The sequence below is a fragment of the Vombatus ursinus genome, unplaced genomic scaffold (assembly GCF_900497805.2).
Source record: "Vombatus ursinus unplaced genomic scaffold, bare-nosed wombat genome assembly UNPS02015098.1, whole genome shotgun sequence".
NCBI classification, from domain to species: Eukaryota; Metazoa; Chordata; class Mammalia; order Diprotodontia; family Vombatidae; genus Vombatus; species Vombatus ursinus.
In genome coordinates, this window is record NW_020954876.1 from 427,750 (window position 1) to 443,834 (window position 16,085).

The window sequence follows — 16,085 nt, forward strand, 5'->3', positions numbered from 1 at the left end:
GGGGCTGAAGCTTGTCCGGCCTCTTCCTGAAAACAGAGCTGGCATACATCTTGGATGCAGACCAGAGAAATAGGAGATTGGGAGACCCCAACAAGACTGAAAGAAGGGGATGGGAAGAGGAGGGGGACAGAGGCTGGTACCCAAGCAAGCTGGTGGGAAATACCCATCAGCCCCTGCTAAACAGTGACCTGTGCCAGCGTCACCCAGGAAGTTTGTGGCAGGGACAGGATAAGGTTTGACGACATCTAGTCCCCCATCTTCTTTCACGGGGAGCCCATGCCACCTGCCATGTACTTCGTAACTAGAATAAACAGTTTGCAGCAATTTAGTAAAAAAAAAAATTATGAAGTTTGATTTATACTAAGAATGCAAGGATAGTTCAACATTAGGAAGACAACATAATTATATTAAGAACAAAAATATCTAAAATCATGATTATCTCAATAAGCGCAGAAAAAAAGCCTGTGAACAAAGTACAACAATCACTTATGCTTTAAAACAACCTACAAAGTATAGGCAGAGATCTTTCTTTTAACCTAAGTATCTAAAACTCAAAACCAGCCCCATATTTGATGACTTGTGAGCTCTTCCATCAAATATAGGAGTAAAGCAGGAATACCCACTTTCCCTAATGTTATTTGGTATAGTTCTAGAAATGTTAGCAGTAGTAATAAGGGAAAGAAATTCAAGGTACAAAGTAGGAAAAAGAGATAAAAATATCGCTATTTGTTGATGAGATGAGAGTTTACTAAAAAAAGAAAAATACTAGAGAATCAACAAGGAAATCAAAATAATGACTTTAGCAAAATTGCAGGCCATAAAATAAACCTATAAATAAATATCAACAGTATTTTTATATAACAAAATCCAAGAGGAAATAATAGACAAATTCCATGAAGATAAATACAAAATGCATAACATTTGGGAATCAGTCTAACAAGGTGCTCAATACTTGTATAGATTTAAGTACAAAATGCTCCTTAAATAATTTTAAATAACTAACAATTTTAAATGCTTCTAGCTCGCATGCCAATTTAACAAAAATGACAATACCACACAAAATTTACAGTTCCAACGCTATAACAAAACTACCAAGGGTATATCTTATATAACTTGATAAAATAATAACAAAATTCATCAGAGGAACAAAAGATCTAAAATACCAAGGAAAATAAAGAGAAAAGGTAGGAATGTTGGAATAGCTCTTCTAACACTCAAACTATATTCTAAAGCAACAATTATCAAACCCATTTGATATTGGTTTAAAAAAACAGAAAAGTAGATCAAGACTAAACAAAGGAGAATCTAAGATAATAGAACCCAGTAACCCAGTGTTCAATGAGCCCTATAACATAAATCACTTAGGAAAGAACTTGCTATTTGATAAGAACTATTGGGAAAACTGGAAAGTAATCTGGCAGAAATTAGGCTTAGACTAGCATATTCTGTGATAAATTAAAAATGGATATATGAACTGGAAAAGATTATATTGTTAAAACTAGAAGAGAAGCAGATCATATACTTTTTAAAGCTATAGGTAGGAGGTGAATTCTTAAGGGATAGAAGCAATTATAAGATAAAATAATTTTGATTACGTGAAATTGAAAACCTTTTGCACAAACAAAATCAATGCATCTCGGATAAAAAAGGGGAAGTGCATTTGCACAGTACCAACTGTTCCAGTTTCACGCCATATGCTTCTGGGCCATCAGTGTCCCCGTCATGGCTGCAACTCAGCCAGGACTAACTTCCAGAAGCTAGTCCAGTGGCACCGTAAGCACGGGTCCGAGCTCAACTCATGACCTTTTTGAGGTCGCCCAGAACCGCTTCAACCACTTCAGCCTGAACCTCAACATCAAAAATGGACACATCTTTGTGGATTATTCCAAGAACCTCATCACAGAAGACGTGATGAAGATGCTTATTGAGCTGGCTAAGTCTAGAGGGGTGGAAGATGCTCAGGAACAAATGTTCAAGGGGAAGAAGATCAATTTCCCTGAGGACTGGACTGTGCTCCACATGGCACTTCGGAATTGCTCCGACACACCCATACTAGCGGATGGCAAGGACATATGGTGGGGGAGGTGAACAAAGTGCTGGAGAAAATGAAGGCATTCTGCCGGCGTGTGCATAGTAGAGACTGGAAAGGCTACACTGGGAATATAATTACAGATGTGATCAACATTGGCATTGGAGGTTCTGACTTGGGTCCTCTGATGGTGACAGAAGCCCTGAAGCCCTACTCCAAAGAAGGTCCTCATATCTGGTTTGTCTCCAATATTGATGGTACCCATATTGCCAAGACCCTTGCTGAACTCAATCCAGAAACTTCCCTCTTCATCATTTTGCCTCAAAGACATTTACCACCCAGAAGACCATCACCAATGAAGAACCAGACAAGGAGTGGTTCCTTCAGGCAGCAAAGGATCCTTAAGCTGTGGCAAAGCACTTTGTGGTCCTGTCTACCAAATGCACCGGAAGTTCAAGAGTTTGGAATTGACACTCAAAATGTGTTTGAATTCTGGGATTGGGTTGGTGGACATTACTCACTGTGGTCAGCTATTGGCCTTTCCATCGTCCTGCATGTTGGTTCTAATAACTTTGAACAGCTGTTGTCGGGGGCTCACTGGATGGACAATCAGTTCCTCACCAACTCACTGGAGAAGAATGCCCCTGTGATGCTTGCCATGCTGGGCATCTAGTATATTAACCATTTTGGATGTGAGATTCAGGCCCTGCTCCCCTGTGACCAATATATGCAATGCCTTACTGCCTACTTCCAGCAGGGTGACATGGAGTCTAATGGGAAATACATCATCAAGTCAGGAGCCCGGGTTGACTACAGTACAGGCCCCATTGTGTAGGGAGAGCCAGGGACCAATGGACAACATGCTTTCTACCAGCTTATTCACCAGGGTACCCAGATGATTCGTTGTGACTTTCTCATCCCCGTGCAGACACAGAATCCAATCCAGAATGGTCTTCATCACAAGATTCTTCTAGCCAACTTCCTAGCTCAGACTGAGGCCCTGATGAAAGGGAAGACAGCAGAGGAGGCACGCAAGGAACTGGAGGCTTCGGGAAAGAGTGGTGATGCCCTGAAGAAGCTGCTGCCTCATAAGATCTTTGAGGGAGATCGTCCTACTAATTCCATTGTCTTCATGAAGCTCACTCTTTTCATTCCTGTAGCCTTGATTGCCATGTATGAGCACAAGATCTTTGTTCAGGGTGTTGTCTGGGACATCAACAGTTATGATCAGTGGAGAGTGGAACTGGGAAAGCAATTGGACAAGAAAATTGAGCCTGAGTTGGACTCCGATAAACCTGTGACCTCTCATGATGCCTCCACCAATGGGCTGATCAGCTTTATCAAGCAGCACCGGGTCTAAGTCATGAAGCAGATGCCTGTTCCCCTATGACCCAGTCTATTGTATTGTGATCTGATCTGTGTTGTAGTGACCACTTTGTTTCTTCCTGCCCTGTCACGAAGAGATCTACTTGTCTTCCCTTAAGGCAGGCTACTTTCTCCTCATCAGGAAAACAAGTCCCACCTCATAAGGCCAGTTCAGTCTGGTGGAGTTTTAATTTTTTGGTCTTCAATGTCAAATGCAAACTCACACCATCCTTCCTTTGCACTGATATAAGTGTTCAGCCTTTCCACAATTTTCAGGACCAATCTGAAAAATAAAGATGGCTGGCAAGATTAAAAAAAAAGGGGGAGGGAGTGGTTGATTAGGTAACTAGAGTAGAAAACAGGCCCAGGAATGACCAGGCTAGGCTAGTCAGGGTAACCGAGGAGATCTTAAGAGTCATCTACTGGAAGGAAGGAAGGAAGGAAGGAAGGAAGGAAGGAAGGAAGGATTAATCTACTATGTGTCAGGCATTGTGCTAAATTCTTTACAAATATTATCTCAATTTACCCTCACAACAACCCTGTGAATAAATATTATCCCCATTTTACGGTTAAGGAAATTGAGGCAAACAGAGTTGAAGTGACTTGTCACATAGCTAGGAAGTATCTGAGTTCAGATTTGGACTCAGGTCTTCCTGGCCCCAGACCCAGCACTCTATCTACCATGCCACCTATCCACCTAAGTCATGGGACCTTCTAGGATGGGAGGTCCTTCCCAGCACGCATAAGGTACACATAGGTTTTAGAGTTGTAACAGCATTCAGAGGCGATTGAGTCTAAACTCTATATTAAAAGGAACCCCAATTGCAGCTTCTCCAGAAAATGGGTGCCCAAATTCCAATCTGGAAAGAGTAGTTCATCTTAATGAGTAGATTTGAGTTGGAGTAGCCCAGGAGCAAGCAAAAGAGAAAGAATCCAAGCATAGATAGCTACTATGGCAAAAGAGAAGTTCTGGGTTCAAACTTAGGAGACAGTTAAGTCAAAATGGCAACTTTTAAAGCTTCAAATAAAAATGTAAAATGGTCACAAGTCCAAAAGAGTTTTTGGGAAAGGGACTTTAAAAATAAAATAAGAGAGGTTAAGGAAAAATTAGAAAAAAAAATAAAATGCAAGAAAATTATGAAAAGAAAGTCAACAAGTTGGAAAAAAGAGATCTAAAATATTAAGAAAAAATAACTCCTTAAAAAATAAAATTTGGCAAGGGAAAGCCAATGACTTCATAAGACACCAAGAAAAAAATGAAAAGAATGAAAAAAAAATAGAAGAGAATGTGAAATATCTCATTAGAAAAACAACTAACCTGGAGAACAGATTGAGGAGAGACAACCTAAGAATTGTCCAACTACCTTAAAGTTATGATAAAAAAAAAGGAGTCTAGATACTATACTTCAAGAAATTATTAAGGAAAATTGTTCTGAAGTTTTAGAACTAGAGGGTAAAATAGAAATTGAAAAACTCCACTGATCACCACCTGAAAGAGTTCCTAAGATAAAAACACAGAACATTATAGTTAAGTTTCAAAGCTCCCAGGTAAAGGAGAAAATACACAAGCAACTGGAAAGAAACAATTTAAATATTGTGGAGCTATAGTAAAAAATAGCACAATATTTAGTAGTTTCTACATTAAAAGACTGAAATGCATGAAACATGACATTCCAAAGAGCAAAGTAGCTGATTTGCAACTAAGAATAACTTAACCTTGCAAAACAAAGCATAATCCTGCAAGGAAAAAAAATGGGTAGTTAATGAATTAAAAGACTTTCAGGTATTTTTGAGGAAAATACCAGAACTGAACAGAAAACTTGACTTATAGGAATCAGGAGAACCATAAGAAGGTAAACACAATAGATCAATTATAAGGGATTTAATACAGTCAAACTGTTTACCTCTTATATGGGAAAATGTTATCTGTAACTCTTAAGAATGTTATCATTACTACAGTAGTTTGAAAGAGCATACATAGATAGAATGCCTGGGATTGGATTAATTATGATGGAATGATCCTACAAAATAAAATTGGGAAGGAGAGATAAAAATGAAGCAAACGAAGTGTGAATTGAGGAACTGCTACAGTGGAGGGCAGGAGGGCATGTAAGGCTAGCAGTGCTAGAACCTTATTCTCACCAGAACTGGAGTAAAGAGGAAATAACATATATATCTAGAAGTTTATGAAAGTCTTACAGAGAATAGGAGGGTGAGGGGAGAGGATAAAGGAGGGATTCTTAGAAGGAGTGCAGATTAGGGATGCAGTGGTCAGAAATAAATTAGATGTTTGAGGAGAGATGGGGTAAAAAAAAAAAAGAGGGAGAGAAGAATAAACAGTGAGGAAGACTAGAGCACAACCAGCAATTATAACTTTAAATGAATGGGATGAAGTTACCCATAGAAAGATAGCAGAATGGATTAAAAACAGAATCTGACAATACACTGTTTATAAGAAACACATTTTAAAATAAGGAATACACATAGATTAAAAATAAAAGGCCAGAATTTATTATGCTTCAGTTGATGCAAAAAAATAAAAAGCAGGGGTAGCAATCATGATCTCAGACAAAGTTAAAGTCAAAATAGATTTTATTAAAAGAGATAAATAGGGAAACTACATTACAACAAAAGATGCTATATAGATAATGAAGTAGTATCAACACTAAATCTATATACGCCAAATGCTATAACATACAGATTTTTAAAGAAAAAGCTAAATGAATTACAGGTAGACATAGCAAAACTATAAAAGTAAAGGACTTCAACCTTCCCCTCTTAGAATTAGATAAATCTAACCAAAAAAATAAGAAAGAAGTCAAGGAGATGAACAGAATCTTAGATAAGCTTGATATGATAGCTATCTGTAGAGAACTGAATGGGAATAGAAAAATATACCATTTTCTCAGAGGGCAAAAAAAAAATTCATAAAGTTTAGTTAAATGTAGAAAAACAGAAATATTAAATGTATCTTTCCAGATCATAATGCAATAAAACTATATTCAATAAAGGACCATGAAAACACAGAGCAAAAATCAATTCAAGATTAAATAACTTAATCTTACAGAATGAGTGGGTTAAAGAACAAGTCATAGAAACAATAAATAATTTTATTAAAGAGAATGATAATAATGCGATAACATGCCAAAACCTATGGAATACAGCAAAAGCAGTAATGCAAGGAAAATCTATATCCCTAAAGGCTTACATCAATAAAACAGAGACAGAGCAGATCAATAAATTGGGTATGCAATTTAAAAAAAAAAAAACTAGAAAAATAACAAATTAAAAATCCCCAAACACACACCAGATTGGAAATCAAAAAAATTAAGAGTGAGATAAATAAAACTGAATGTAAGAAAACCATTGCTTTAACAAATAAGATTAGGAGTTGGTTTTATGGGGGGAAAACAATGAAAAAAATAAAACATTGGCTAACACGATTTTTTAAAAAGAAGAGAGAAGAAAATCAAATCACTAGTATCAAAAATGAAAAGGGTGAATCAACCACTAATGAAGATTAAACCATAGCGCTTATTAGAAGTTATTTTGTCCAATTATATACCAATAAATTTAATAATCTAAGTGAAATGGAAGAATATTTGCAAAACTATAAACTGCCTAGATTAATGGAAGAAGAAATAGTACATCTAAATAAACATATTTTAGAAAAAAGAAATTGAATAGACATAAATGAGCTTTCTAAGAAAAAAGCACCAGGACCAGATGGATTTACTAGTGAATTCTACCAAACATTTAAAATCAACTAATTCCAATATTAAATAAATTATTTGGAATGATAGACAAAGGAGTCCTACCAAACTCCTTTTAAGAAACAAATATGGTTTGGGATAAGAACTCACTATTTGACAAAAACTGCTGGGAAAACTGGAAAAGAGTATGGCAGAAACTAGGCATAGACCAAAATCTCACACCATATACCAAAATAAAGTCAAAATGGGTTCATGATTTAGATATAAAGGCTGATACTATAAGCAAACTGGGAGAGCAAGGAATAGTTTACCTGTCAGATATATGGAGAACAGAATAATTCATGACCAAACAAGAGACAGAGAACATTATGAAATGCAAAATGGATAACTTTGATTACATTAAATTGAAAAGCTTTTGCACAAACAAAACCAATGCAACCAAGATTAGAAGGAAAGTAGAAAATTGGGAAAGAATTTTTACAACCAGTGTCTCTGATAAGGGCCTCATTTCTAAAATATGTAGAGAATTAAATCAAATTTATAATACAAACCATTCCCCAATTGATAAATGGTCAAAGGATATGAACAGGCAGTTCTCAGATAAAGAAATTAAAGCCATCTATAGTCATATGAAAAAAATGCTCTAAATCACTATAGATTAGAGAAATGCACATCAAAACAACTCTGAGGTACCACATCACACCAATCAGAATGGCCAACATGACAAAACAGGAAAATGACAAATGGTGGAGAAGATGTGGGAAAACTGGAACACTAATGCATTGTTGGTGGAGTTGTGAAATGATCCAGCCATTCTGGAGAGCAATTTGGAACTATGCCCAAAGGGCTATAAAAATGTGCATACCCTTTGACCCAGCAATAGCACTTCTAGGGCTGTATCCCAAAGAGATCATACAAATGGGAAAAGGACCCACATGTAAAAAAATATTTAGAGCAGCTCTTTCTGTGGGGGCAAAGAACTGGAAATTGAGAGGATGCCCATCAATTGAGGAACGGCTGAACAAGTTGTGGTATATGAATGTAATGGAATACTATTGTGCTATAAGACATGATGAACAGGCTGACTTCAGAAAAACCTGGAAAGACTTATATGAATTGATGCTGAGTGAAGTGAGCAGAACCGGGAAAACATTATACACAATAACAGTCATGTTGTGCGATGACTAATATTTATAGACTTAACTCTTCTCAGCAATGCAAGAATCTGACATCTTCAAAGGCCTCATGATGGAAAATGCCGTCCACATCCAAGGAAAGATCCATGGAGTCTGAATACAGATCGAAGCACACTATCTGCTATTTTTCTTTTTCTTTTGTTGTGTCTTGTTTCCTCTTTCCGGTGGTTCTGCACACAGTAAGTGCTCAATAAATGCTAGTTCACTGACTGACCCACAAAATCATTTAAACCTGCATGTAGCCTTGTCTGAGATACCACTACGTCAACTGAGCAGCAACAATTCCCCATGTGACACTGGTAACAGGACTACTGTGTCATTTTCAATCACGCCCGACTCTTTGTGGCCCCATTTGGGGTTTTCTTAGCAAAGATACTGCAGTGCTTTGCCATTTCCTTCTCCAGCTCATTTTAGAGAAGAGAAAACTGAGGCAAACAGGGTTCAGTGACTTGTCAAAGGTCACACAGCTAGTCAGTGTCTGAGGCCCAGATTTGAACTCAGGAAGAGTCTTCCTGCCTCTATGCCCAGCGCTTTGTGCACTATGGTGCCACCTATCTGCCCAATAACAAGGGTTGCTCATCTTTTATTTCACTTCTGTCTTCTCTGTCAAGGAGTATGATCTTTGGACTAGAAAAGTCAGGACAAAAGTAAGTGACTATGCATTAGCTGACACCTACGATAAGCTCTGAAAGAAGAAGCTGCCGCTGATGGTGCCAGGAATGATGAATGATGTCAGAGGTGCCTAGGAAGATACGTACAAAGTGAGGCCGATTAAGGATGGTAGAGACCAGCAAGCAACAGGCACGGTGATCACCACAGCACAGAGACAAGACTGAAGGGCAGGAGTCTGGGGAAGGGGCTACGAGAGTGCCCCAGGACCCGCGTGGAGGTTCTGATATCCCTGGGACATTCAGCCTGAGATGTCCGAAAAGCAGCTGGTGATAACGGACCTGGGGGCCAAGGACTAGACACAGAGACAGAGATCAAGCTACAAAGAGAGGAGGGGGTAGAGACAGAGACAGATAGACATATACATATACATAGAGCTATGAAGAGAGGTGGGGGGAGAGGTAATGGCAGAAATAGATGAAGAGAGATAGAGAGGTAGAGATAGATGATGAAGGAAAAAGGAGGACTAAGCATTTATTAAACACCCATTTTACGCCAGGCACTGTGTTAAGTACTTTACAAATATCTCATTGGATCTATATTTATAAAGATACAAATATACATCCACACACAGATAAATTATATATGAGGATGTCCCAAAGATCTTTAGTGCTATTAATTAATAGATATTAAAGCTTTAAAAAGCACTCAGACTTTTGGGAAACCCTATATTTGCATCTGCACATGTGCATGTGTGACCCATCTAGACAGAGATAACAATTAAAGCCCTGTTGGGAGAGAAGAGTAGGGGGACTATGACAGAGAGTCCCTCCCAGGGGAAGAGATATGGGCATGGAGCAGCAAGAGAGACTGAGAAGGACCAGTCAGACAAGTAGGAGGAGAACCAGGAGAAAGTAAGAAATCCCAAGAGAGGGACAGCTAGGTGGCACAGTGGATAGAGCTCTGGCCTTGGAATCAGGAGGACCTGAGTTTAAATCCGGCCTCAGTCAACTGACACTTACTAGCTGTGACCCTGGGTAAGTCACTTAACCCCAACTGCCTCACCAAAAAGAAAAAAAAAAAAGGGAAAAAGGAAAAAGAAAAGAAAAGAAATCCCAAAGAGGAGAGAGTTTCCAGTAGGAGAGGGTGGTCAAGTGTCAAAAGCAGCTGAGAGGTGAAGAAGGATGAGGCTGAAACAGGGCCATCGGATTTGGCAATTAAGAAAAACAAATGTAAGTACCAAATGATAAAAATGTTAAGCTGCTGGTCTTTTTGTTAAATTGTAAAATAACAACATGGAAGGTAACACGTGTTGTCACTTAGTTCAGACAAACTGCACCCATGCACGCACACTGGTGGGCGGATCATTTCACCCCCATCTGCTCTAGTTTCCCCCATAAAATGGAAGCAATAATGGTACCCACCTCCCAGGGTTGTTCTGAGGATCAAATGGGATAAACATTGGTCAGAGGCAGGCGCTGTACAAATGTTAGCTACCACTATTGCTCTCTTTTCTCTAGAAGACCTGATGGATTCAATTTCTAAATTCCTGGCAGTGAACTCTGAGGAATCTAGGAGAAAGGAAAGGGTCCTGCAGGCTGGAAGACAATCAAATATTGTCCTGATTTGCAAGGAAAGGAAAGCGAATGGGGTCTGCAAACCACAGACCAGTGACTTGACTTCAGTTCCCGGCAAAATTCAGGAAAGTCTAATTCAAGATCTAGTTAATAAATATCTAGGAAAGGAAGTGCTAAGAACTAGTGTGACCATTAAGAACTGGTCTTTTGTGGTTAGTATTATTGATGAGGTGGCTGGGTGCTGCAGCGGATGGAGTACCTGACCTGCAGTCAAGACATGAGTTCAGATCCTGCCTCAGACACTTCCTAGTTGTGTGACCCAGTGCAGATCACTTAACCACCGTCTGCCTCCGTTTCTGACTTGGTAAAATGGAGGTTATAACAGCACCTCCCTCCCAGGGGCTCTATTTGTAAAGTGCTTTGCAAAGCTTATAAAGATCTAGCTATCACCGTTATTTCCTTTTTAAGCCAAGTTACTAAACAGGTAAGTCAGGGGACACAGTAGATACAAGTTACCTTGATTTTAGCAAAGCATTCGATAGTCATGCTATTCTTGTGGAAATCAGGGAACAATCTGAATAATCAGGTGGATTTAAAACTGGCTGAATGTGTACACCAAAGAGGGATCCTTAATGGGTCGGTGCCAATGAGAGGTCATCAGAGAAGTACCCCGAGGATCTGTGCTTGTTTCTCTATTGCTTCAAGTTTTTAGCAATGATTTGGATGTGTAGACAACATGCTTATTACATTTGCAAAAGGCAAAAAGCTGGCAGAGATAGCGAACACACTGGAAGACAGAGTCAGCATCCACAAAGATCTTGACAAGTTAGAACACTGGGCTATGCTAAAGAATAGGAAATGTAAGACAGATAAATGTAAAGTCTTACATTTGGGTCCAAAAAATCAAAATCAAAAACAGAAGATGGGAGAGGGGGCCTGGCTAGGCAGCAATTTGTTTGAGAAAAAGGTTGAGGGGGTGTCAATATGAGTTAAAAGTATGATATTACTACCAAAAAAAGCCATTTTAAAAAATGTTTGGTACATTCTGTTTTGGCACAACAGATCCAACAACTCTAAGCACCCTCAAACTACAGTTCCTGAAAAGACGGGTAAAACAAAACTAGTCCAAGTAACAGGACACATCACTTCCATTTTCGCATCTTTCAATTTCACAAAAAATGGGAAGCTTTTATGTTGTATCACTGGGCACTCTCATGGTGCTTCCATTTTGTGTTCTCTTTTGTTGATATCATTATAGTCACTGTGCAAAGGTTTCTTTGGGCTTTCTTCTCATTGCACTACATCATTTTCTATAAGCCTTACCATGTAGCTCTGAATTCCTTCTACTTAGTATTCCTTTAAAAAAAATCAGAACTATGGTTTCATGAGAGGAAGCCTTTAGTGGAGTTACTTCTTAGACAGCTGCCTAGGTCATGGAGAGACTAAGTCACACAGGGTCACACAGTATGTCACTAGTATGTGTTAAAGGCAAAACTTGAACCCAGATCTTCCTAACTATGAGGCCAACTTTCTATCCTTTATATGAGAGGAGTTAAAAACGCACCTGCTGGCCAAATGTGAGTCAAATGTGAGTCCAACATTCCTACACGCTCTCTGACCAGACTAAAATGTAATTGGGAAATATTCAGCAAAATGAAAATACAATAAAAGATAATATTAATATGTGGTACCATCTCACACATTAGACTGGCTAATATGACAGCAGATGAAAATGACAAATGTTGGAAGGGATGTAGGAAAATTGTGATGCTAATCTACTGTTGGTGGAGTTGTGAACTGATTCAAGTATTCTGGAGAGTGATTTGAAGCTACGCCCAAAGAGTTATAAAACTGTGCAAACCCTTTAACTCAGCAATACCACTACGAGGTCTATGTCCCAAAGAGATAAAAAGAAAAGGAAAAGGACTTGTCTGTACAAGAATATTTATAGATGCTCTTTTTGTGGTGGTAAATAATTAGAAATTGAGGGGATGACCATCAGTTGGGGAATGGCCTAACAACTTGTGGTACATGATTGTGATGGAATATTACTGTACTATAAGAAATGATGAGCAAGATGCTTTCAGAAAAAAAAATTGAAAGATTTACATGAATTGATGTGAAGTGAAGTGAGCAGAACCAGAACACTGTATATAGCAACAGCAATAATGTAAGATGAGTAACTGTGAACAACTCAGCAATATAATGACCTAAGATAATTCTGAAAGACTTATGATGAAAAATACTATCCACCACCTGAGAAAGAAATAATGGAGTCTGAATGAAGATCAAACCATACTCTTTTAAAAAAAAATTATTTCCTTTTCTTAGTTTTTCTTTTTGGTCTGTGCTTTCTTTCACAACGTGACTAATACAGAAATATGTTCTGCATGACTGCACATGTATAATCTATATAAAATTGCTTGCCTTCTCAAGGAGGGGAGAGAGAAGGAAGGAAGAGAATTTGGAACTCAAAATTAAAAAAAAATTTATGTTAAAACTGTTTTTACATGTACATGGAAAAAAATAAAATACAAACATTTTAAAAAGAAGCATACCTTGAACAAATTGCTGTCCTATAATTCTTATGTAACGTCCTACAGATTCCTGCACAGTGTATAACATAACTGCTTTTTGTAGTTGAATAAAAGGATTAGAACGTAAGGAAATTTTCTGTAGGAGCTCAACTAAAAGTATAAGTGATCAAAATGTATATTCCTTTAGACAGAATACTCACCAATAAGGGTATGATTTGCAACATGAACAGAGGGACAGGAGGAGGAGGAAGAGGAGGATGGGGGGAGGAGAGAGAGGAGTGGGAGGAGAGAGAGAAAGGGAAGGAGGAAAATAGCAGCATTGCTCAACTTGAACTGGCCCACTTCGTCCCCGGGGGCAGCTCCTACTACTCACAGATTGCCGTTCGTCCTTCATTCTCGAAGAGGACCAATGACATCAGGAGGGTGATGTCTTGACTTGCAAGTGAATTGGATTTAAGTGAGGTAGAGCTGTGCAAAGTCATCAGCCTCGCTCCTCCGGGGTCATCAGAGTCCAATGGCAAGACACAGGTCAAGACGACTGGTGATGGCCCAGCGGCATATAACTAAGTCACAAGTGTGAAATTCCATTCTTACTATAATTATATAACATTATTATTGCAAAGCCTTTGCAGAGTAACTGTTACCATGTTTTTAAGTAGGTTATTCAATAATGATTAAATGGATAAATTGTTCTGGGACCTTTTGGCATATCCCTTTTTGCTCCTCAACCAATATATTGTTTTCTTTTATGTGTTTATAGATTTGAGTAATACAAGCTCTGAACACTTTATATATGGTACATAAACTTCTAGGTGGTGTAGTAGATAAAGCTCTAAGCCTAGAGTCAAGAAGACATGAGTTCAAATCCAGCCTCAGATACTTACTAGCTGTGTAACCCTGGGTAAGTCACTTAATCTGTCTGCCTCAGTTTCTTCATCTGTAAAATGAGGATAATAATAACACCTACCTCCCAGGATTGTTGTGAGGATCAAAATAGACAGAGATTGTAAAGCGCTTGGCACAACGTCATAGTAAGCACTATATAAATATTAGCTATTATTATGGTTATCATAAATATATATTGGCATAATTTTGAAGGGGTCGCTGGTATTCTCTTCTTTTGGTAATAGATGTGATACCTTCTGTTTTTTAAAGCAACATTTTGGAGGTGTTTAATTAAAACCAGAGTAGGGATACTAGGGGGGGGGGGGGGGAAGGAACAGTCACTTTTCTTGTCTCCAAATCTTGACATTCAAAGCCCCTTAGAGCACTGCAAATCCAGCTGATTCCTGAGACACACCAAGAGTTTCAAAAGGCTTCATTCTATGAATTATTCATGTCTAATAGAACACAGAATCAAGTTTCTGAGAAACTCTTCTGCCCTAATATCTAAAATATATTCACCATCAAAAGAAAATAGCCCTTTAAAAAGCTGCACAGGCTTATGACTTCCACCCAGGGAGCTGAATTATCAGCAAGGGGCACCAGGGCACTGTGGCCACCTTCAATTCCCAAGGGACGGCCAGAAACTCGATCACATGAGCCCAGAGTCCTGTGGGAGAATGGCTGGAGACAACAGGCAGGAAAACCAGGAGAGATTGGAATCCAAAGGAGAATCAATTGTTTAAAGCCAAGAAAGAAAAGGCATCAGGGAAGAAGAAATCTTCAGCATCTGGCACAAAGCAAAACAGAATGATGGAGTTAAACAGACTTCCCCAATACAAATCTGAAATGTGCACACACACAGGCATAGGGAAGGAATAAAACCCTAATCAAAGTACTGAGAGAAAACAGGAGATAACAGCAAACCTGCTCCCTGGAGACTTCTCATCTTTCTTATACTGAAAGATGTTTTAAAAAGTTGATGTTTTGAATCTGACTAACAGTGTTTCTAGAAAATAAGTCTGCAGTCATCTCAAAGAAAAAGATTCACTCCTAAGCTAGGAAGAGTGTCAGATATTATCAGACACTGATTCAGATCAAGGTACCTTTGATGTCAGGCTGGAAAAGTCTAAAAAATGTTAAGCACCTCCTACGTGCCAGGCACTGTGCTAAGCTCTGGGTATACAAAAAGGAAAAAGAAAGAGTCCTTGTCTCCAACGGGTGTACGATCTAATGGGAGATAACACACAAAAGGAAGCTGAAAAACAGGAGGGAAAAACATGGCACTGGGATATGATGGAGAAGTCCAAACAAGTATAGCCAGATAGGAAATGAAAAGATGATCGGCCTGGGACCAATTCTGGCCAAGAAATAGGCAAATGGAAACAATACAGAACAATGGGAAGGTTGGGAAAGATGGAGAGGGAGAGATAGATGGCAAAGGTGAAACTACACCCAACACTCACATCCTGCACCTGTCAGCCACAGAAGGTAGAACTACACAAGGGAACAAGTTAGGTCAGTTCTAAGACCAACCTCACATTCTACTCCAGACTCTCGTTCATGGGAGACAAGAGAGAGTGAAGCTGGGGCAAGGCAAAGAAGGGAAAGCTCTTTTTCCAACATGAGAGAGAAGTTGACTCTCGAGACAAGGTCTCCAAATGCATTAAAAGCCGTTAGAAAAGGGTATTTTTGACATTTAAATCTGGAATCAGGGAAGGAGCAACAACCCACCAAGTAGACGCCAAAGTCACCCTTTTCTTTCAGAGCAGACTTGCTCTTTGGTTCTGATGGAATCACTTGGACATTTAAGAAGAACAAAGGAAATTAGTTTCTGCAAATAGAAAATTTAAGGGGAAAGAAGCAGAGAAGAGCCACAGCAGCTCTATACTGATGGCTCCTTCTAAGTACAGAGTTTTTGAAAGTTTTCTTCAAACAGGTGAGGTAATAGAAAAGGCGAGTGAGCTGGGACTACATCCTTGACACAGGGACGTGCATCCGCATAGGAGAGAAGGCAGAAGGAAGAGGTGGGTCCTACACAATGGAGCATTAGGGACCAAGCGATCAGAACGAGTGGTTTTTTTCCTTTAAGGGTCCGCCATGGTCAGGATAATTAACAACTTGTTCGCCTTCTTTTGACAATTTTGAATGCTAAAATGCAAGCAACTTGCATTTTG

At 38.9% G+C, this 16,085-nt stretch overlaps 1 pseudogene; it reads left to right on the forward strand.

The window, feature by feature from the left end:
• The first annotated feature begins 1,296 nt into the window (after positions 1 to 1,296).
• Positions 1,297 to 3,637, forward strand: LOC114031202 (annotated as a pseudogene).
• Positions 3,638 to 16,085: the final 12,448 nt, after the last annotated feature.